Below are 22,739 nucleotides of genomic sequence, written 5' to 3' on the forward strand. Positions count from 1 at the left end.
TCTCTAGCTTCTCTCTCTAGAAAAACCTCCCCTACCTAGCCTAGCCCACCTGAGCCCACCTGACCTGGTCTGAGCCTGCTTGACTTAGCCTGAGCCTGCCTGACCTGGTCCTAACCCACCTGACCTAGGTCTGAACCTGAACTAAGTCCAAACCCAGTTGACTTGACTTGAACCTGGTTTGGTTCAAAGTCAAAGTCAAAGTCCAAGTCCTTTTTCATCCGAAGACCGGAGTTGATCCTTTTCGAAGTCGAGCCTCGTTTAAAGCATCGAAGCATTCCAGAGTCGTTTCTTCCATGAATTGAAGTAAGTTCGCTTCATTAATCCATCTCTGTCAAGTATTTGATTGTTTATATATAGCATATACTTTCTGAAGTAGTATCTTGCTTTAGTTCTTGATTAAGCCCTTTTTGGACACTTTGGTGTTCACCCGCTCGTCTCGTAACTATCGTCGGATATATATGTTTAAATACGCGGTATATGCGTTCTTCAAAATGGTATCTCGCTTTAGTTCTTGGTTGAGCCCTTTAGATCACTTCGATGTTCACCCGCTCGCCTCGTAACTATCGTTGGATGCGGATCTAGGTGTATATCTGCTGATTCTGCCGACGCATCCTATATCGCACAGGCTATGTAATTTACCTTTGCCGTCACGTCGTATGATGCCAAGGCTCCCTGCTTTCTGCAATTTCCAATTACTGCACTTCCGAATATGCATTTACTTACGCTGTCGTGTTGAATGACACCAAGGCTCCTACTTTCTGCAAATATATATGTAGAATATTTCATTCAGTTACACACCCTGAACAATAGTATATGCATTTCTTTACGCCGCCGATGTATAAAGCACATGCTTCTGCTTATACTAAATATATGGCGCGTAAATGAGCATTCAAATAGAGATCAACTCCAAATCGCCAATGCGATCCCCTTATTGCTCCTCGTTCAAGATTCTGCTTGACGAATGAAGCCCCTGTTGGAAAGGCTTCGCTTTTTGGCAAAATGCTCTTTACGTAAAGACTAAGTCAATTACGTATGGCCTGGCTATGACCCAGGGTTCCTGCAACCTTGATGGATGCAAAGTACGCACAACGGTGCACATCCATCTCCCGAGTTAAGCGTAGCGATTTCTCACCAAAGAGGGGAAATGCCGCTGAAATGGATAAAAGAAACGCACGCTTTCTCCGTTAAAGAGAGGAAGTGCTGCTGAAATTCCTGAAGGAGCTAAGAATAGCTCAGAAAGAACATAGCAGGAGTGCTACCCCGTTCATGGAACGCCTTCTACGAGGTAGAAAGGTTCGTCACACCACTGCCGATAGAGCAAAGGAGGTGCTGACAGAATGGTTGGCAAAAGAGCTGCCAGAACAAGTTAAGTGGCACAACGATGCCGTTTGTTAGAACGAAAACAGAATGACTCGTCTCCCTGACACCTCCAAGGACACCATACTTGTAAGAGCCGTTGCGCCAAAGTAGTGGTAGCGCCTTGACGAGGTCCTGAGCTCGTTGCGTAAAAATACGCCGAGTAGCCGATCCATAGAGATCGAGTCATGTGCATGCTCATTGAGAATTATCAGACAACCAGACTCGTAAGGGCCGCTGAGCCGGAGTGTGTTGTTTCCACTGAAAGAGGTGAAGTGCTCGTCAAGGCCAATGTGCCGAGAGCAGAGTTAAGCATGCTGTGAACACCCCAAATTTTTTAAAGTTTTGTAAAAATGACCCTTTTGCCCCTAACCCCGTTTTTTGAGAAAATCGAAGCAATTTCAAAGATTTCTTGAACTAAATTCCATATTGGTATATTCAAAGTTAATTTCAGATCCGAATCCAAGACCTTAAACCCATATTTCCTCAAAAACCGGATCCAAACCCATTTCTGAAGAAAATTTCTCAAAATAGCTTTAAAATTCTCAAAAAAAAAAATTCTTTTGTAAATATTTTCACAAAAACATAAAATTTAGTTTTAGAATCTTTAACTTCTCGTAAAGCTTTAGGATTATTCTAAAAATACAAAATAAATTAAAAAAATAACATAAAAAACCAAAAAAAAAAATGGAAAAATTACAAGAAAAGCAAATGATTCTCAAAGTTTTAAGAAGCTTCTTGCTGAAAACCTCAATTTTGAACTATTTTACAAAAATTTCTTTTTAAGGGGAGCCTCTTTTAGGAAATATCACAAAAAAACTCCAACAACCCGCTCCCGCGCTTCCTTCTTCTCCTCTCTCCATCGTCCATCTTCAAACGGCCATCGTCGTTCTCCACCCTCAATCCTCAACAAATTTTCTTCCCGAACTCTCCATTTCCCCTTTAAAAAGAGCCCTCCAAGCGTCTTCAGGGCATCCCATTTTTTTTATCTGCGTTCACGCATCCATCAAACTTGTCTCTTACAATCCATGAATTTCATCTAGCTTTTCATTGATATTCCCTCTGATCGATACCTCTTCTGAGGAAGATACCCATTACAATCCTCCATCATTGAGGATAAGAGGAAGAATCCCTCTGCAAATTATTCTTCCTACAGTCGTCCGTAAGGAATACAGTTATCTGCAAACAAGAGGTCGAACGGTCCGCAACATCCAGGAGGTGTTGCTTCTCCCTTCCTAAGTTCCTGCTTCATCTAAAAAAAAAAAGGGAAATCTGGTAAGCATCGACTCTTTTTCCTTTTTTTTTATTATTTTCAATTTCATCTGATAGTAATGTTTGCATTTTATTATTCTTTTTCTTCATTTCTTCTTCTTTAGTTTCCCCTTTTTCTTTCCGTTGCTTATGATTTTTTTTATCGTTTCTTCTTGTTCATGGCCTCGTTAGAGCATTCTTGGAAGCATCGGGTTGCCTATAGCAACCCCGATACTCCTCTGTGCAATATCAATGGAACCACTGTGTTCCAACAAATTTTCTTTTATGTTTTACATTTCAGTATGTTGCTCCTTGATTTCTCGTTTGTATATATTATTCCCTGTTTTGGTTCAAATCTCATATATTCTGTACTACAAATTCTCTTTTGGGGTCATTGCATCATGGCATTTTACTGTATCTTAGCTCCCATCATCCTCCTGGGAATTGCAAATCACCTTGACTCTTCTCTTTCAATCTTGGTTCTACCTTTAGATTTCCATTTATATTTGATTTCCCTGTTTGATTATATCTGATTGCCCTGCTGACCGTAATATCGTTCATATTATTTATCATGTTCTCGTTGAGTATCTGTTTCATCGCCCTGGACTAGCTTTGCTTCTCCATCTCTTGGCGTTTCGGTGATTTTCATAACCAACAATGTGGTTCATAGTTCAGTAGCCAAGGTTAATCCTATTTGTTTTTCTCTTTTCGGAATGCACAGTTCAATCTGCTGGGCAGGAATCACCTTGAAGCAATAGATATTGGTTCATGTTCCATACATTTCATATCAGCATATATTTCTGGGTTGACATTCATCACCAGTTTCTGTTTGAATCGGTCATGCTCTTCCATGGGAAAATAGACTGCAAAAGGGCTCTTCCACCTCTGAAAGATATTAGTTCTTACTACAACGTTATTGCAATGATACTGGTGTGTGTTATAACCAGTTCAGAAGCTCTAGGCCCCTTTCAGAAGCCCTCTTAGATCATAGCTTCACATAATTTCAGTACCTGCAAGTTTGAGTTAGCCTTTCTATTGGGAGTCTGTTCCCTTTGTGCTGTCTGTCATGTTGGTGTCAATATCCAATGATCCAATCCGGATAAATAACAAGGAGTTCGTAAATCTCCATGATCCTGAGTGTCTCTCAAGGTAGCTAGAGAGGTATATTCCATTATGTCTGATGCTCCTATAGAGCAATTTTTGTCTACAGCCTGGTTGCAGGGGTGCTGAGCCTATTATCAGAATAAAACAGGATAAGTCTTCTCCAAGACTCTGATATGTCGTTAAGCAGCAGCTGCGTTGGAACATGTTCAAGGGTAACGTAAGAGAATAGGTGTGGCTCTTTAGGACTGAGACAAGCTGGTCAAACTGCGTATAACCTGTTGCTACTACAGAATTCGGTTTACATAAGAATCAATTTTCTATCAGTTTTAGCAAATTACCTTGTTGTTGCTAAAAAAAAAAAAAAAATCAACAGTTGTTGTAACGAAGTCTTCTTGGTTTGCTATATTAATGTGCTTAAATGATATTTTCTTGATTCCCTGCATCCCCTTTACTGGCATACAATAATCATCCAGCATTACTATACTTGCCTGCATCAAAATTATTTATGTTCACTGATTTGGTAGTTAGAGAAGTGCTGTAGTTACTTTTACAACATCATGTGTTATACCTGCTATCTAATATATCACCTCCCTTTCCTGTGTAACAGCACACACACAGCTTCAGGTATCCGTTATTTCACACAACTCTTACACTGTTATACAACTACCAACTCGCCCCACTATCTCCCAGATCTACCATGTTTCACAAACAGGGTGTATAAAAGAAAAAAATGTGTTAGGATAACTCCTGAAAGTTTAGCTTTAGTTCTCTTTGGATTAACACATTGGGATTTTATTTGATTTCCCAAATTATGGATGCACACTTCGTAATATATTTGGCCACAAGTGACAGTGAATCCAAAATCTACATTATCCCAAATGATGTTGAAAGGTTCTTGTTTATGCTTCAAGGGAGCCTGATGCTGTCAAGTGAGTCTGGGAGAAGTCATGAACTAGAGATGGACTTTCATGTATATCTGCGTGCTAATACTCAATGCAGCAACATGCTACGCCCATATTTATTTGTCTCACCACCAACATTTTCCATTTCACTGCTTGACTTATACAGCAGTTGGGCCATAGTACCGGCACTCCCACATACTACTGCTACCTTTGTCAATATGATTTGCAGCCTCCCTGCTACACAGAATTTCTGTGCATCTACATTAGCCTTATTCTTAATCCATCATCAGCATTCTTCCACCAGCTGAAATGAACACCTTCACTGTTGCACCTAGAAATTCACATTTTCCAACACCATGTACCTCACCTTTTTCCATCACAAGCTGTCTTCACTACTAAAAGGGGTTGCTTGCAGCAACCTGGATATGATATGTCCCTCAGCACATTTCCTTATTGTATACACCCCCATATGTATATGTATGTATATATACCTATACATAGGCTCATATACTTATATAACATGTGAATACACCTATATATGTATATATGCATGTATATAGGTATATATATATCCTTTCCATCATTTTCATCATACATATCTTTTCACTATTTGATTTCCATAGGATATATGTGATTTTCCTTCTCTTTTCATTACTAACCTGGTTATTTTTCAGGGAATATGTGGAAGACATCATTATTTGAAGTTGTAAAATTAAATTCACATATTGTAATAGCTAGATTTGAATGAGAATTTGTATTTCCTGCCTTAGGTAGAATGGATGAGCATTATAAAATGCTATGAATTGTTTATTCCATGCATTTTTTCTTTATTTCTCAAAATTCCCACAATGGTGAAACACGAATGGCACGTGCACCATTTCGTAAGAGGTAAATTAATTCTAAGTTGATGATTTACATCAACGGCCATAGTCGGGGTGTAAACAAGACTTAGCATTTTTATCTTTTACCAAATAACACTGGATCCATTTTCAAAATTCATCATATTGTCCCACAATATTTTCTTCTTTTATCAGAATTTAACTTAAAATTAACTCAAAATATATACCAATGGCCATAGTCAGGGTATATTGAGGGTTAATTTCATTTTAAATTCTATAAAAGCACCAAAAAGATATTTTATCCTTCATTTGAATTTAGATATGACTATTATATAATACACTCAATGACCATAGTCAGGGGTGTATTATGTCATTAGTCTTATTTAAATTCATTTAAAGAATAAAATATGATTTTCAAATCCAATTTCAACTTATTCAAATTCATTCATCATATAGGGTAGAGTTGCATCATATTTTCAAAACTTCTTTTTCAAAATCCCAAGTGTTTCTTCTTCTTCATCAGATCCTATTCAAATCCAATTCTATCTCATTTTAAGATTCAAAATTTCAAATTCAAAGTCCAATTTGACTTTGGAACTCCTTTATATTCAAACTTCAAATTTCCAACTCAATTCAAAATTCAACTTCAAAGTTCAATTTAACTTTGAAGTTTCTAAATTCATCTTTTGATTCAAAATCCAGTTTTTCTTTAAAGTTTTGAATCAAAATTGAGATTGACTTTGAATCTCAAAATCCAAACCTTCTCAAGTTCAATCTGGGTTTTTCAAAACCCAGATCATCTTTTAAGGTCCTATTTGGATTCTTCATAACCCAAATCCAAAGTTAAATCTTAGTCTCAACTTGGATCCAAATTTCCAAGTATCCACTCAATTCCCCTTTTAGGATCTCAGATTACAGATCCAAATTCCATTTAGGATCCAGATCCTCATTCCACTTTGGATCTCCGATTACAGATCCAAATTCCATTTAGGATCCAGATCCTCATTCCACTTTGGATCTCTGATTACAGATCCAAATTTTATTTAGGATCTAAATCCTCATTCCACTTTGGATCTCAAATTTCAGATCTAAAATCCATTCTAGGATCCAAAACTCAATTCACCTTGGATCTCAGATTACAGATCCAAATTCCATTCTAAGATCCAGAACCCAAATTCCATCTTTGGATCTCAGATTACAGATCCGAATTTCATCCTAGGATCCAGAATCCAATCCTACTTTGGATCTCAGATTTCAGATCCAACTCCATTTTAGGATCCATAATCCAATTCTATCTTGGATCTTAGACTTCAGATCCAAATTCCATCTTGGATTCCAAACCTTGAATCCAATTTCATTCAAAAATTTCAGATCCAAATTTCATCTTGATTCCAATTCTTAGAATCAATTCCATTTCATTTCCAGATTTCAAATCAAGTCCCCATTTCAGATCCTAAATTCAAAATTGAACTCTATTCAGAATCCAGATCTTGGATTCAAATTTCATCTTGAAGTTCTAACTTTTAAATCAATTCCATTTCTCAATTTTTATCCAAATTTCCCAAATTCTATCTTTCCTTTTTATTCAAATTCCATTTCTATTCTGATTCAAAGTCCATTTATGACTTTGAACATTCCTTTTATCTCAAAACTTCAAAAATCATTTTCTAAAAACCAAATTTATTTTCTCAAGCTCATGATTATTCTAAAGACTTAGAACTTTAATCTTAAGTTCTAAATCATTTTTCTTCACTTTATCAGATTCATCTCAGAAACACTTGAGAATTCTTCAAAATATTTTCAAAAAGAGCATACATCTTTGCATTACACAAGCATGCTTCTTTGTGCATCTAGACTTAGATAATTTTCTTAGCAAAACAAAAGGCATAAATTCGACTCTTGGTTCGATTACCCTTGGTAAAGGCGCAAGGAACGGTCGAACCTCGTACCGACGAGCGGATCCCGTCTCCCAGTTTTTCCGCAAAATATTTCAAAAACGGAGGCGAGTTATTTCAAAAATTTTCTAAATTAAGGTCAAGTGAGACCCGCAAAAGAGTTTCTCTCCTTCTTTTCTCTTCTCTTCTTTTTCTTTTCTCTCTTTCTTTCTATCTTTTATCTTTCTCCCTTCAAAAAGGAGGAAAATAAGAGGTTAGAAAGGAAAAAAGAAGGAAGAGAGAGAATATTGCGAGATGAAAAATTTTGCGATGATCACAGCTTTGGCGATCGTGATGGGACTCGTCTTCGTCCGGTCGAATTATGCCTTTGCTTTGCTTTGATATTATCTAAGTCTTTATTCTTCTATGTCAGCTTCATTTTCATGTAAACCTTAGGAGCCTAGACTCTGTCCTAAGCTGACATCATTTCATATAGGATCTAAGTATGGTTTGGTAGGACCATATTGAGGAGATTATATCCATGTTCACATTAGATTTAGGACTTAAATACAACTCTCCTCAATTTTAGGGATTGAATGTAAACAATGTATGCAAGTGTATGCTTCTTTTCATTTAAATCTATCTCTTTAGGATTTGCATTAGAGCTTTCTGGTTTTATTGCATGTTGAATATGTTTTTGAAAATCTCCCTACCTATATTGTCCCGGTCTTCACGTTGCTGGGCTGTCTCACTGAACCATAGTTCGGGAGAGAGCCTCACAACTGGGCCACTTATTTGGGTTCGCGCCCCCCTACCACGTACCTAAGGGCCATAGTCCGAGGTATATCGGTAGGTGCTCAAGGATGTTGGGAAGCCATTACCTTAGAACCAAAGAAATATTCTATGCCACGTACTTCAAGCTTCGGTTTGGGTATATCGGCGTATCTTGATTGGAATGAGATGATCTGAACCCTAGAGTTAGGATTAAGGTCCTACAAGCCATTTCAAATATTGCATTTAGAGTCAGCCTTTAGGGAGTGCTGTGTGCGCATCCTTGTTTGTACAGCTTTAGTTATATGATAATTCTCTTATTCTCTCATATATATGTATCAAACCCTTTTCGAAAACCCTGGGGGTATTATTCAAAACTTACCCTTATTTTCAAAAACCCCAGGTGTATATTTCTATCTACCTATATTTCTTTTCTCTTTTAGATCAAATTTTCTTCAAAAATCCTGGAAAATTCCTTTAAAAATTCATCAACATTTTCAAATTTTCCAGGTTTAATTCTTCAAAGAGTCTATCCGTAAGTCCTGTATTCTATCTAATTCTCCTTATTTCTTCTTTACCCAGTATCATTTCGATGGCGTCCGATTCTCTCGATGCTGTCTTTTGCCGAGATCATGTCTTCTATCAGATTCAGGATGGATCCCCAGATCTGCGGGTCATCCAGTCTCGTCCTTTCTTCCCTCGGTGGTATTATTCTTGGTTCGCCACCTTCTCACGTATGTTCCCAGACCACTTAGATGACTGTGGGTTGGAGATGGCATCAGCAGTAGGCAAGCGAACCATCAATGGAGCTCTAATTCAAGCTATGGCAGAACGGTGGAATCCACGTACCTGCACATTCTGGTTTCCTTGGGGAGATGACTCTATTGATGGATGAGTTCAATGATTGCCCGAACCAGCTGGTCAGCCAGATGATCCTGTTGAGCAGCAGTTTTTGATCAACATCAAAGGGGTAGATGTTCGAGAAGCCTTGGCCAGAGCAACCGGGAGCAGATCTTGGCCTCTTATTGAGATCAGTGGGGATCAATTCATCGACCTGTTCAGACTCTATCGCAAATATGGGCCCTACGAGGAGGTTGACACTTTGTCCCGAGCAGCAAAAGACAGAATTCAGCATGCCATGATCCTGTGCACAGTGGGGTTAGCTCTCTTCCAAGACGGTCAGAATTTCATAGATATCAGAGTTGCTCAGCTCTTTCGGAGATGGGGAAGCAAGCAGACCCGTCAGCTATCAGTTTCTATGGCAGCCTTGGCTTTCCTTTACAGAGGCTTGGCTCGATTTGCTCTTGGGGAGACCATTCTAGTAGAAGGATGCATCTACGCCCTGCAGTCATGGTTCCTGCGACACGTTCCCTCGAAGGCCAGTTCTTTCAGGTTCAGCGGTAAGCAGCCAAAGATAGCCATTCAGTGCCGAGCTCTGATCGAGAAACTGCATCAGGAGGAGATTACTTGGGACTTCTTCGATAGAAGGGAGACCGTTCCTCGATACACCTATGCTCGCGACAAGCGCTACAAGTTGATGGGCCCTTTCTTTTGTGTTGATTATCAGCCAGAACGATGTTTGAGGCAGTTTTTGCAGCGGCAGATTCGCGCCAACACCCGTTTCCCGATAGGCAACGTGCCTGAATTCAACCTGCAGTCGGATCAGTGGTCTGGGGCATATCATGTCGCCAAATATACCTGGGATTCCTTTATTTCTCTGTCTATATTTCCTGGGCCAAATGTATCATCTGAATATCAAGAGTGGTGGCAAACTGTCTGCCCACACTCTCTTTGTCTTTGAAAGTTAAAAATATCAATAAAAAATTACTTTTTGGCCAAAAATATTGTTTTCTGTATTTTGTTAAAGCGCAAATAATAGTCACAAGTTTTGGTGACGCCTCATCCCGGGTAAAAGGGACATTCCTCCCACATTTTTCTTCAATGTATTTTATCATGGTTGACGACCTCGCCTAGGTAATAAGGCATATTCCTCGGTTATCATCAAAATGGTAACACAATTATCATAAATCATGTGATGACCCAATCCCAGGTAATGGGATAATCATTTGAAATTGTCTACCAAATCCCTTCATTTCTTGCTTTTTCTCGAAGAAATTGTGATTTTCAAAAGCTTCTCCATACTGTAACCATTCCCATATTCTACAGGAAAGCTTTGGCATCTGAAAATGGTTCAGACAAGGGCTGATAAGAGGGCTGCTCAACAGCACAGTGACAGCGAGCCGGAGGAGATGAATTCTCCCCGATTATCCAAAAAGCATGACTCCGGAGATGAGAGTGATGTTGATCCGGCCATGTACCAGGTTTTTCAGAAAATGATGACTAAGATGATGGCCGAGCAGGCTAAGGCGTCTCCAAAGAAGGCAGCTTCTAAGACCAAGGCTAAGAAGAAGCCGATAAAAAAGCCAGTCAAGATCAGCAAGCAGAAAGTACAGCGTGACAGTACTTCTGAAGACTCCGAGTCAGCAGAAGAGATCTCCGAGGAAGAAGAGCAGCTGATCTACATCCCGAAACATCTGTGGCAGTCCAAGAGGCCGTTAGAAGAGCCAGTGTCAGTGAACAAGCCCAAGCATGGGGCCCCCGCAGAGGATTTGATCCAAGCACTGACCAAGATAGTCAAAGACCTGCAAGTCCGGGATAAAGGAAAAAGGTCATACACTAGACAGGATTTTTACCTCGGCTTAGAAGGGGACAAGGATCTGGAGAACCTCCCCCGGAAATTCATCAAGTTTGATGGAACCAGCGATCCAAAAGCTCATTTGGCAATGTTCTTCGCAGAATGTGCCCGGTTCAGTGAAGATAACCGCGCCCTTTTCCTCTATTTTCCCCGCAGCCTGGACGGGATAGCAGCGAAGTGGTACGCTGAACATGTCAATCCCATCGAATTGAGGGATTTCGACAAAGTTGTTAATATGTTTGTTGAACGCTTCCTGTTCAACACGGAGGCTCTGCCTACTCTGAACCACCTGTGCAACTTGAAGCAAGAGCCCAATGAGAAGGCCAGGGATTTTATCCATAAGTGGAGGAGCATTTGCAATAAAATGAGGAATCCCATTTCAGAAGAGCATGCCCTTCAAGTCATCCTAAATAATTTTTGTCAATTTCTGAAAAGCCTCCTTTTCCCATATCCCTCCAAATCCTTCATCAAACTAACAGAGCGAGCAGAATGGCTCGAAATGGGGGTAGAGAATGGGATGTACGAAGGTGTTTCTTCAGCCAAGAACATCCTGGACCCAAAGAAAAAGGCCCATTTTACCTACTCAGCTGATATCCCCGAAGACCATCCGGGCAGTAGCAGCAAGAATGACAGCGGCAGTAGCATGAGGCCTGAACAGAACAGGGGAAGAAAAGGCAAATTCTTTAAGAGCAATGACAAATCTCTCCCAACCGGTCCTCAACAAAAAGGGGACTTTCAAGAAAAACCAAAACACATCAATTGGAGCAAAGATAGAAAATTCACTCCTTTGGACCAACCTCTGGAGAAAGTGCTGGAATACCTGCTATCCCATGGGATGGTGAAGTTACCCAAAATTGCAGATCCTCCAGTCTTCATGGGGAAGTACAGAGAGCAGTACTGCAAATTTCACAGAGCCATGGGGCATGATACAGAACACTGCTTCGTCTTGAAGCATTTGGTCTAAGACTGTATCGATAAAAGCATCCTCGTAGAAGATGAAGAGGAGGGCAAAATGAAAATTTTATCTGCTCCGTTTCCAAAACATTCAGCATCAACCATCTCCGAACACTCTTTCCTTCCACAGAGTCATATCCACCCATGCTCTAGTGAAGAGCTAAAACTTCAGCATCAGGTAATGGTTCTGCATCAGGATCAGCCTGTGTATCAGAAAATGGATATTCTCTCGCTTCTTGACCAAGCTAGTGTACCAGTCAAGGATGAAAGAATTCCAATATTCCCAAAGAGCTTTCTTAAGAAAGAAGCCTGCACAGAAAAGGCAGAAACCTCTAAAGCAGCAGAGGAACGGGCCGATAATTTCCAGAAGCCAATTACGGCACTCTCCAATATTTCCATCTTCGAATTAACTCATGATTCTCCCAAGCATCAGGAAAAGTTGGATGATCTATTAAGAAAGATCAAGGTGAAGTCGGGCACCACGCCCGAAGACATGGCACAGATTGTAAACCAGGCGATGACAAATGCGCCTATTACTTTCTCTGATGAGGACCTGCCGAAGCCTCATTCATTTCACAACAACGCACTGTACATCGTAGTCAGGACCAGGGGCATGACTGTCCCACATGTACTTGTTGATGGGGGCAGTAGTTTGAATATTTGCCCAGAAATGACAGCGAAAGCATTGGGATTGAAAGAGGAGGAATATGTGCCTGATCCCATCACCATCTACGGCTTTGATAATCACGGGCAAACCGCCAAGGGCAAAATCTTTTTGGAAATCTTCATAAACTACTCAGTGCACACGGTGCTATTCCACGTCGTCAATGTGCCGCCAACTTACAATCTGTTGTTGGGACGAACATGGATCCACAATGCCAATGTCGTCCCATCAACTCTCCACCAGTGCATTAAGTGGTCTAAGGGCGAAATGATTACCACTGTCTTGGGCGAAGACCCTGAAGAAAGGCTGCCACAGCCTATGATTCCTCGTCCGACATTTACAGCTGATATTCCAAGCATCCGAGAAGCGGATGAGATCAATCTCAGTGACAGTCTAGAGATGCTGAAACTGAAAGATGTCATGGAAGAGGAAAATGTTGCAGCTACGGTCCAATGGCAGGGACCTTGTTTCTTCAAGTTAGGAGGACGCATTGATTACGCCTCCTTCAAAGATCATCCCTTATTTCCTCAGTTTTCTAAAGCAAGAAAGGGATTCGATCTATTGATCAAACATGGATACCAGCCGTTCCAAGGCATGGGGAAAGATGAAGACGACGGCATGATAGAGCCCATCATTCCAGTTCGACATGCGGACAGTTCAGGGTTGGGGTTCACCGGCCAGGATTCCTGCCAAAAGACAGTTTTTGTCAGAGGAAACAAGTGAAGATGATGCCTTAGTTTTCCTGCTTTCTTTTCTCATCTTTTTGTTAATCTTGTAGAGACAACACAGTCCCATCTTTTGTCAGAGTCTTGTAAATACTTTACTTCAATCAATGAAAGATCAATCTTTTTCCTCATATTCGGGCATCTATCACTCCTTCTTATATTTTGTCTATGTCATTATTCTTTACTTTATACAAAAATTTGATTTCGCTCATACTTCCTCTTAAATGAAACCTTTCTTACATTTTCAGGACCATTAACTCCTGAATCAATGGCAAAATTTGTTATCAATCCCAAGTATCTAAAATTGGCAAGGTTTTCTGAGATGAAAGACAGAGCAGAGGTCAGTCAGGCAGCGGAGCAGACCAAAGAGCCGACCGAATTTGATTCCACCATTCAGGAATTGCCAGAATTTGCTCACATTCAGAAGCAGGATGAACCATCATCTTTAGTTCAAGATCCAACTGAGGATATCAATATTGGGTCGGAAGATGATTCGAAAATTCTCAAAATCGGGTCGAGTCTAAGCAAAATTGAAAAAGCTAGACTCATCCAATTCCTCGAAAAGCATTAAGAAGTATTTGCCTGGACTTATGAAGATATGCCAGGATTGGATATCAAGCTGGTTGAGCATCGACTCAAGTTGAAACCAGAGGCCAGACCAATCAAGCAGAAATTGAGAAAATTAGACCCTCGAATTGAGCAGCAAGTCAAGGAAGGACTTGAAGATTTATTAAAAGCAGGCTTCATCCGGGCCATTGATTACCCAGATTGGTTGGCAAATATCGTAGCAGTCCCTAAAAAGAACGGAAAAGTTTGGATTTGCATTGATTTCAGGGATCTCAATAAGGCCACCCCGAAAGATGATTACCCACTTCCCAATATTGATCTATTGATCGATAGCACAGCGGGTCATGCCATGTTTTCTTTCATGGATGGATATTCAGGCTATAATCAGATTAAGTTGGCCGTTCGTGATCAGTCAAAGACTTCATTTACTACCCCATGGGAAACCTTTTGCTATACTGTGATGCCATTTGGGCTCAAGAATGCTGAGGCAACCTATCAAAGGGAGATGGCTGTCATTTTCCATGATCAAATGCATAAGAATATGGATGCATATGTGGATGACATTCTAGTTAAGTGTAAAGAAGAAGAGGATCACCTTGATGCTCTTAATCAAGTTTTTGAAAGACTTATTCTTTACAAGTTAAGACTTAACCCTCAAAAATGTGTTTTTGGAGTTAGTCTGGCAAATTACTCGGCTTCATCATCAGCAAAAAAGGGATTGAGGTGGATCTGGCCAAGGCAAAAGCCATTATTGACATGCCGCCTCCAACTAATCTCAGGGAATTGCGAAGCCTTCAAGGGCGTATTCAGTCTATTCGCAGGTTCATCTCCAATTTGGCTATGAGATGTGAACCCTTCAATCATTTGCTTAGAAAAGGAGTTAAATTTGAATGGGGATCAGAATGCCAGCTCTCGTTTGAGCGCATCAAGCAGTATCTCCTTAATCCACCAGTTTTGAAGCCGCCAAAGTTGGGGAAACCTCTCCTACTATACATTTCTGTCAATCAGAATGCCTGTGGTGGATTCCTCGCGCAGTATGAAGAGGGCAGCCTGATAGAGCACGCCATCTACTACGTGAGCAAAACTTTCATTGACTATGAAAAGAAGTATTCTCAGATGGAGAAAACTTGTCTAGCCCTGGTTTGGATGTGCCAGAAGTTGAGACATTACTTGTTGGCTTCTGAAATCAAGTTTCTATCGAAACTTAATCCTCTCAGATACATTTTGGAACAACCGTTTCTTACTGGATGGATTGCAAAGTGGCAAGTCCTTCTAATGCAATATGACTTAGAGTATGTGTCTCAAAAGTCGATTAAAGGCCAAGCGATCGCAGATCAGTTGGCAGATTTCCCTTTGACGGAAGAAATTAAAGCAAAAGATGATTTTCCTAATGAGCACATCTGTAATGTCCAACAACCCCCAGTTTGGAACCTATTCTTCGATGGCTCTAAAAACATGTCTGGCATAGGGATTGAAGTCTTGTTAATCACTCCAGAAAAAGAAATGATCCCTTATTCCCTCAAGCTTGGTTTCCAATGCACTCATAACATGGCCGAGTATGAAGCTTTAATACAAGGCCTCAAAATTCTGCAAAATTTCAATGTCAAGAGAGTGCATGCTTTTGGCGATTCACTACTTGTTGTCAGTCAAGTTAACACTAAATGGCAGGTGAAAGATCCCAAATTGATTCCCTATCAGAAGATCGTCCTAACTTTTGTAGACAGCTTCAAAGAATTTCAGCTCAGCCATATCAGAAGAGAACACAATCAGATAGCCGACGACTTAGCCAGTCTGGGCTCCATTTTATCATTCAAAGGCAGTGAATCTTATCGTTCTTTTGAAGTTGGCAGACTTGAGCAACCTGCTTTCGATTCAATTGCGCAAGTAAACCAGGTCGATCAGAAGGAGAAGCCTTGGTATCAAAATATCAAAAATTTCATTGAGACTGGTGAATTTCCACCAGAGATGCCAAAAAGGGAGCAGCGTGCAATTCAGCGCATGTCTACCCGTTATTTCATTCTGACCAATGTCCTCTACCGCCGTGGGTTCAGTTCTGAGTATGCAAGATGCTTAGACAAAGAAGAAGCTATGGAAATCGTCCAGGAGGCACACAAAGGGATTTGTGGTGGCCATGTCAGCTATCAAACTCTCGTCAAACAGATCGTTCGAGCAGGGTACTATTGGAATACCATGCAGTAGGACTGTCATCGATTTGTGAGGAAATGCGTCAAGTGCCAATTTCACGCGCCTTATATTCATGCTCTGGCCACATATCTCCAATCAGTTGTTTCTCCTTGGCCATTTTTTATGTGGCCATTCGATGTCGTAGGCCCAATTACCCCTTCTGCTTCCAACGGCCACAAATACTTCCTGGCTGCGACAGAGTATTTCACAAAATGGGTTGAAGTTGTTACTCTACGCACTGTGGAAGGCCGCCATGTGGTTTCTTTCATTCACAAGAACATTCTTTGCCGCTTCGGCATTCCACATGATATCGTTTCAGACAATGGAACCCACTTTAAAAATGAGAGGATGAAAATATTTTGTTCTAAATTCAGAATTTCCCATCATTTCTCAGCTCCTTATTATCCTCAAGGGAACGGCCAAGCAGAGGCTACCAATAAGATCTTAATTCGTATTTTGGAAAGGACTGTGAAGACAGGTCGAGATTGGCATGAGCAAATTCATGACACACTTTGGGCATACCGGACCACCATTCGGACCCCGACTAATGCCACTCCTTCAGAACTTGTTTACGGAACTGAAGTAGTATTGCCTCTCCATGTTCAGAAGCCCGCTCTCAAATTTGCTTCCCTTATAGAATTGTCACTCGATCAGTATCAGCAGCAGAGATTGGTGCAGCTGGATTTACTGGATGAAAAGAGGCTCAAAGCAGCAGAGCACGCTCAAGCTTATCGGCAGAGGATAGCTCGACATTATGCCAAGTCGGTCATTGAGAGAAAATTTCAAGTTAACGATTTGGTGCTCAGATCGACAGCTCATCTCAAGCATCGACCACGGGGCAAGTGGTTACCCAATTGGGAAGGCCCTTATGTGGTTAAGGAAGCATTACCTCGCAATTCGTATCGTCTAATCAACGCAGATGGAGTGGAAATGTCAGATCCCATCAATGCTCTGCATTTGAAAAAGTTTTATACCTGAAATGTTCATTCTAAAGCCTTTGTACTCTTCAAAAGAGCCATTTCAATAAAATAATGATCTTCTATCAATTCTTACATTCTCCTCGATGATACTGGGGCATTTTATTTTTGATCTATAATCATCTTCTTTCATCATATGCAGGCAGGATTAGACAAAAGCTCTTTTCTGTTATCGTCGCAAAATTTTTCCCGTCTTCCCTTCCTTGCGGAAGAGAGAGGGAAATGCTTTCGCGCTTCAAACTTGACCGGATTTTGGAAATTGTTTTGAAATACTCGCCTCCGTTTTGAAAATTGCGGGAAAATCCATGGGATGGGGCTCGACCTGTCGGTACGAAGTTCGACCGTTCCTGCCGCCTTTAACAAGGGTAATCGAACCAAGGACCAAAATTATGCTTGACTCAGTAAAATTATCGAAATCGTGTTCTATCCTAAATGCACATAGAATTCAGGCATGTGCTTATGCAATTTTGTAAAATGCAAGTTGGAAAATATGATGTATGCTTAGAAAACATTTGGAATTGAAAAGCATTTCTCAGGAAAAGATGGAAATCAATCTCTCAGGAAAACTCAGACGAAGAAGGTTTGAAATCTCGAGAAAGTTTATAAAGATTTGGAAAATCTTGAAGAAATGAAAATCTCAGGAAAATTTTGAGAAAGTTATAAAACTTGGAAAACTATGAAGAAATGATAATTTCGGGAAAATGGAAGGAATTCTTGAGAAAAGATGAACTTTTTGAAACGGAAAATACTTATCGGGAAAAACTCAGACTTTGAGAATTTTCTTAGGAAAATGAGGGAAAATTTATAGGAAAGATCCATTGAAGAAGGAAATTCAAAACTTAGGAAATTGAAATCCTGAGAATCTGTTTTTTTTTTTTTAATATCTGAAAATCAACTTGGATTCTTGAGAAAATGAGAAATTCCTTTGAAAAGAATCTTAAGGAAATAACTTTTTAACAAAAATCACAGGAAAACATTTGTTTTGGGAAATCCAACTCCGAATATCATCATAGTTTCTTGAGAAAATCGATTCCATGAAGTGAAAATCTTTTGAGAAAATCATGAGAAAAACGAATGATGCAGATGATATGAATGAATGAATGCACTTTTGAAAAGATTTCTGAAAATTTTATTGGAAAATGTGGATTAAGCCAAAGTAAATCCTTCATATATTCTGACTGTGGCCATGAATATATTCAGGGTTTATTTGAGTTAATTCACAATATTTTGAAAACATTGGAAATATGAGATGCATTTTCAAGATAGCCTAAGAGTGTAGGCTCAGTGTGACTGGTAGAAAGATGATGGATCTGGGTCTCGTCCATATTCCGACTAGGGCCGTAAATATGGACTCCACCGAGTTCATCAACTCTCTAAGAGTTGGTGCACGTGCCATTCGTGTTCATCCACGGTGAATTTTGAAAATTTGAGATTTATGCATCATAGAATCAGGATATTACTGAAATCAAACTATATGAGATGCGGCCTAATCTAAGCAGTAAAAGTAAATCTTATTCCAAAGTTTACATTGGAGTGTTACATTGCATAACATAAAGTAAAAGAAAATTGAAATGGAACCAAGGAATCAGCATCTTCTAGAGTTTTCTGCAAAATGAGAATTAGTACAAAATAAACAAGGAAATGGACATATATATATAATATATACAACGAAGAGACATATCAAAATGCTAACATAGGTGCTAAATGTCATGTAACAATGGAGATATAACTATATGAGAAAATATATGGATGTTCATACATGGAAATAAGAGCACATGAAGATATATATATATATACATAAGTATATATCTATGTATATATATATATACATATATATATACATATATACATATACATATAGATAAATATATATAGATATACATATATATATACATATAATGAGAAAATATGTACATACTAATGGAAATTACATATAATAGGTAAAACCAGAAATTACAAGTATATACAGTTTCTGTAGGTGATTTCGCACAGCCGTATTTCCCAAACTACAAGGTAACTTTCAATAAAAATGGGTATAGAACTTCTCTATATATCAGCAATGACGCTTGCAAAAGATGGTTGGGAGATCACGATTGGATATAGAGATATCCGTTCATGAATATGGCCAAATATCAAGACTGCACACTTACAGCAGAAAATGAATATGTGCAGGAAATGGGTTGTGGAAGCATCATGGGCTATTTCAAGGATATCATGAAAAGGATATGGAAAGATTGGTGAAAATATGAAAATGTCATGGAAAATGATGAAACAATATATATAATTGGTGCTGCAAATGGGGTGATACAGCAAACAAGAATTTAGCACTAAGCTAAGCAAAATTTCTTAAAACCAAGGGTGATGTTCCAGCCATAGCTTCATAAAACAGAAATTGTAGCATCAAATGATGAAGTTCCAGCCATAACTTCATAAAACAAGCATTTTAAACATCAAGCTCATAAACCAAATGATGATGTTCCAGCATATCTTCATAAAACAGAAATTTGAACATCAAGCTCACAAATCAAATGATGAGGTTCCAGCCCATAGATTCATAAAATAGAAATTCATCATCAATCTCATGAGTCAAAATGATGAAGTTCCAGCCATAACTTCATAAAAACAGAAATTGTAGCATCAAATGATGAAGTTCCAGCCCATAGATTCATAAAACAGAAATTGTAACATCAAATGATGATGTTCCAGCCCATAGATTCATAAAACAGAAATTGTAACATCAAATGATGATATTACAGCCCATAGCTTCATAAAACAGAATTTTGCCATCAATCTCAACAAAATTTCATAACTCAAATGATGGAGTTTCAGCCCTAACTTCATAAAACAAAATTTTGAACATGAAGCTCATAAATCAAATGATAATATTCCAGCCATAACTTCATAAAAACAGAAATTTACCCTCAAGTTAAGCAACATTTTATAAATCAAATGATGAAGTTCCATCTATAACTTCATAAAACCAGAATTTTACCCTCAAGCTAAGCAAAGTTTCATCAATCAAATGACGAAATTCCTGCTGCTTGTGGACTGCAAATGGGCTTCCTGCTGCAAGTGGAGGTGTTTGATGGTTGGGCTGAAGGAAGATGGGCAGCTGTTGGAGCGTTTGGTGGCTGAAGTGAGGATGGCAATCGGCTGGGCTTCTTGCTAGCTGGGTTGAAATGGTGGATGATGGGCAGCTTGCTGCTGGAGTTCCTGTTGGCTGGAGAAGATGGGAATCGGTTGGGGTTCCTGTTGGTTGGAGAAGATGGGAATCGGCTGGATGGATCTGCTGCTGGTGGTCTACGTAAAAAGGAAAGTGTTGGGCTGGACAATCATAGGCTGGGTTGTGCTGTGGCTGGAATGAAGGAAGACACAGCCACTTGCTGGAGGTGCCCTGTGGCTGGGCTGAAGTGTAGATGGGGAAACGTTGGCTGGAGAACAAGTTTGGGAAGTGGAAGGTTGAAGAAGGGGAAGAACAGCTGAATTCTTTTGTTGATGGTCTGAAGAAGGAGGCGTCAGCTGGCTGGAAGTGGAAGACCTCTGCGGTTGGGCTTGGAGGCAGATGGGAGCAACAGTTGGCTGGAGGTGGAATGTTGAAGAAAATTGGCTGGAGGTGGAATGTTGAAGAAAATCTGCTGAATGGCTTCTCCTGCGGCTGGATTGAGGGAAAGGTAGGCTGAAGGAATTGTAGATCTCTCTGCTGGTGGTGGAAGACCTTGCTGAAGGTGGATGATGGTGGAAGACCCTGCAAAACCGAAAATCCACCCTCTCTTCAATCGGCTCCCCCTTTGCCCCCAACACCCAACAGAGCAATTTCCCCTTTTGAATCCCACCTTGCAAAATCCAAAAAGAAGACTCTCTCTTAATCGGCCAGGCCCCCCCTCTCGTTCAATGGTTACTCTTTCTTAAAACTTTCAGCTCCTGAAAAAAAACGCAGCCCTTTCATTTATGAGGTTTCGTTAAAATTTTTGAATTTTTTTTCAAATTTGAAACTTAATGCTACCGTTTTAAAAAGGGCGCATCTTTGTGATTTTTTCAAATTTTTCATTTCATTTACCTAAGTTTTAGGTAAAATGAAATTTTTATTTTTTGGAAGTTCGGTTGTGCCATTTAAGGTTGCCTCCTTCTAATTTTTTTTTTTTTTAAAAAACAAATAAATAAAAAGGAAATAAATGAGAGGCTTTTATGAAAATGCCACCTCAATCCACTTTTAAAATCCTTTTTTAAAATAAAGCTTTATTTTGTTTTGTAAATCTTTTATTTTCAAGTGGGGTGCCACACGTGTGTGGGCCCACTAAAATAAATAAATAAATAAATAAGAATTTTAAAAAGAAAATTTTGCAAATTGGTATGACCTCCGAGTGGGTCCCGCTTGAGAATAAACAACTTACCTGAGAGTCTGAGTATGATGCTAGTTCAAAGGCAGGTCCCGCTCTATTTATTTGAAAATACGAAATAAAACATTATTTGTTTTCAAGAATTGGGAAAAATTGGGTTTTTCAGAGCAAAATATGGATAAAGTAAATGTAAAAATTTTGTATAGAGATTTAAAATCCTTTTTGCAAAAAGTTTTGAGATAAAATCTTTGAAATCAATATCCAAATATCTAGATTGTTTTTCTTGAGAAAATTTTTGTAATTCGAAGTCCTGGGGGTAAAATGGGAAAATTTGGTAATTTTGAATACCCAGGGTTTTAAAAATTACTTTGAAAAAGTTTCAAAATCAAATCTGGATGGACAATTTTGAAAATCAGGAGTTCTGGATCTCAAACTGACATGCTATGCAGTGAAATGATGCAATGCTATGCAAAGACATGTTCTATGAAATATCACTCTGAGCTTGAACTTGGAAATTCTAACTTTTTGTCCAGAAAGAGGATTTTGAAATTTTGCAATTTGAAGATGTCTCTGAACCTAAATATAGAAATTTTGAGGCTCAAGAATGAAATTTAGGACTTTCTGCAAGGTTCAATCTTGGAAAATGACCATTTTGCCCTTCATTGCTTCTGAAGAACTGAAATATGATGATTGAGGGCGATGTCAAGAAGGTGAGTGAAAATTTGGGGTGTTTACAGATGCCCCTCTTTGCTACTAAGTCGGCTTAGGGTCGAGCTTCGTGGCAAAGAAAACACACCAAATTTGGGCTATATATAAAAATGCCCCAGTTAGAAGGATCTGACTGGGTATGAAGAAGTTAGCCCGAGGAAAATGGTAGATATGAAATGGCGAAATGAAGAGGAAAGACTCACTCTGTGAGAGCGAAGTTCAGGTTTTCCCCTTAACCTGGATGGGACAGAAATACCTCGTATGGAACGAAGCTCAGGTTTTAACCCTTGACCTGATTGGGGAATGGAATATCTCATCGAAATGAGACTCAGGTTTGTACCCTTAACCTGATCGGGCAGAAGATGAAATACCTCTTTGATTGAGGCTCAGGTTTGTACCCTTATCCTGATTGGGCAGAAAATGGAATACCTCATTGAAGGAGGCTCAGGTTTATACCCTTATCCTGATCGGGCGAATGGAATATCTCATCGAAATGAGACTCAGGTTTGTACCCTTAACCTGATCGGGCAGAAAATGAAATACCTCTTTGAATGAGGCTCAGGTTTATACTCTTATCCTGATCGGGCTGAAAATGAAATATTTGGAAGGTGAATAAGACAACTTTTCTCGAAGAGGAACGAGGTGATGAAAATGGAATTGTAAGAGGCAATTTTGGAAGATGATCAAGACGATCTGCTGAATTTTTCATTAGTGTGAAATATGAATAAGGTAAGGAGTAAGACGACTCTTTCGACAATGTGAAAGATGGATATGTCAATTTTTTTGACGAGAATAAGGTAACTCTTTCGGCAACGCGAAAGACAGACAAGG

The sequence above is a fragment of the Nuphar pumila genome, chromosome 1, assembly GCF_984573655.1.
Source record: "Nuphar pumila chromosome 1, dmNupPumi1.hap1.1, whole genome shotgun sequence".
NCBI classification, from domain to species: Eukaryota; Viridiplantae; Streptophyta; class Magnoliopsida; order Nymphaeales; family Nymphaeaceae; genus Nuphar; species Nuphar pumila.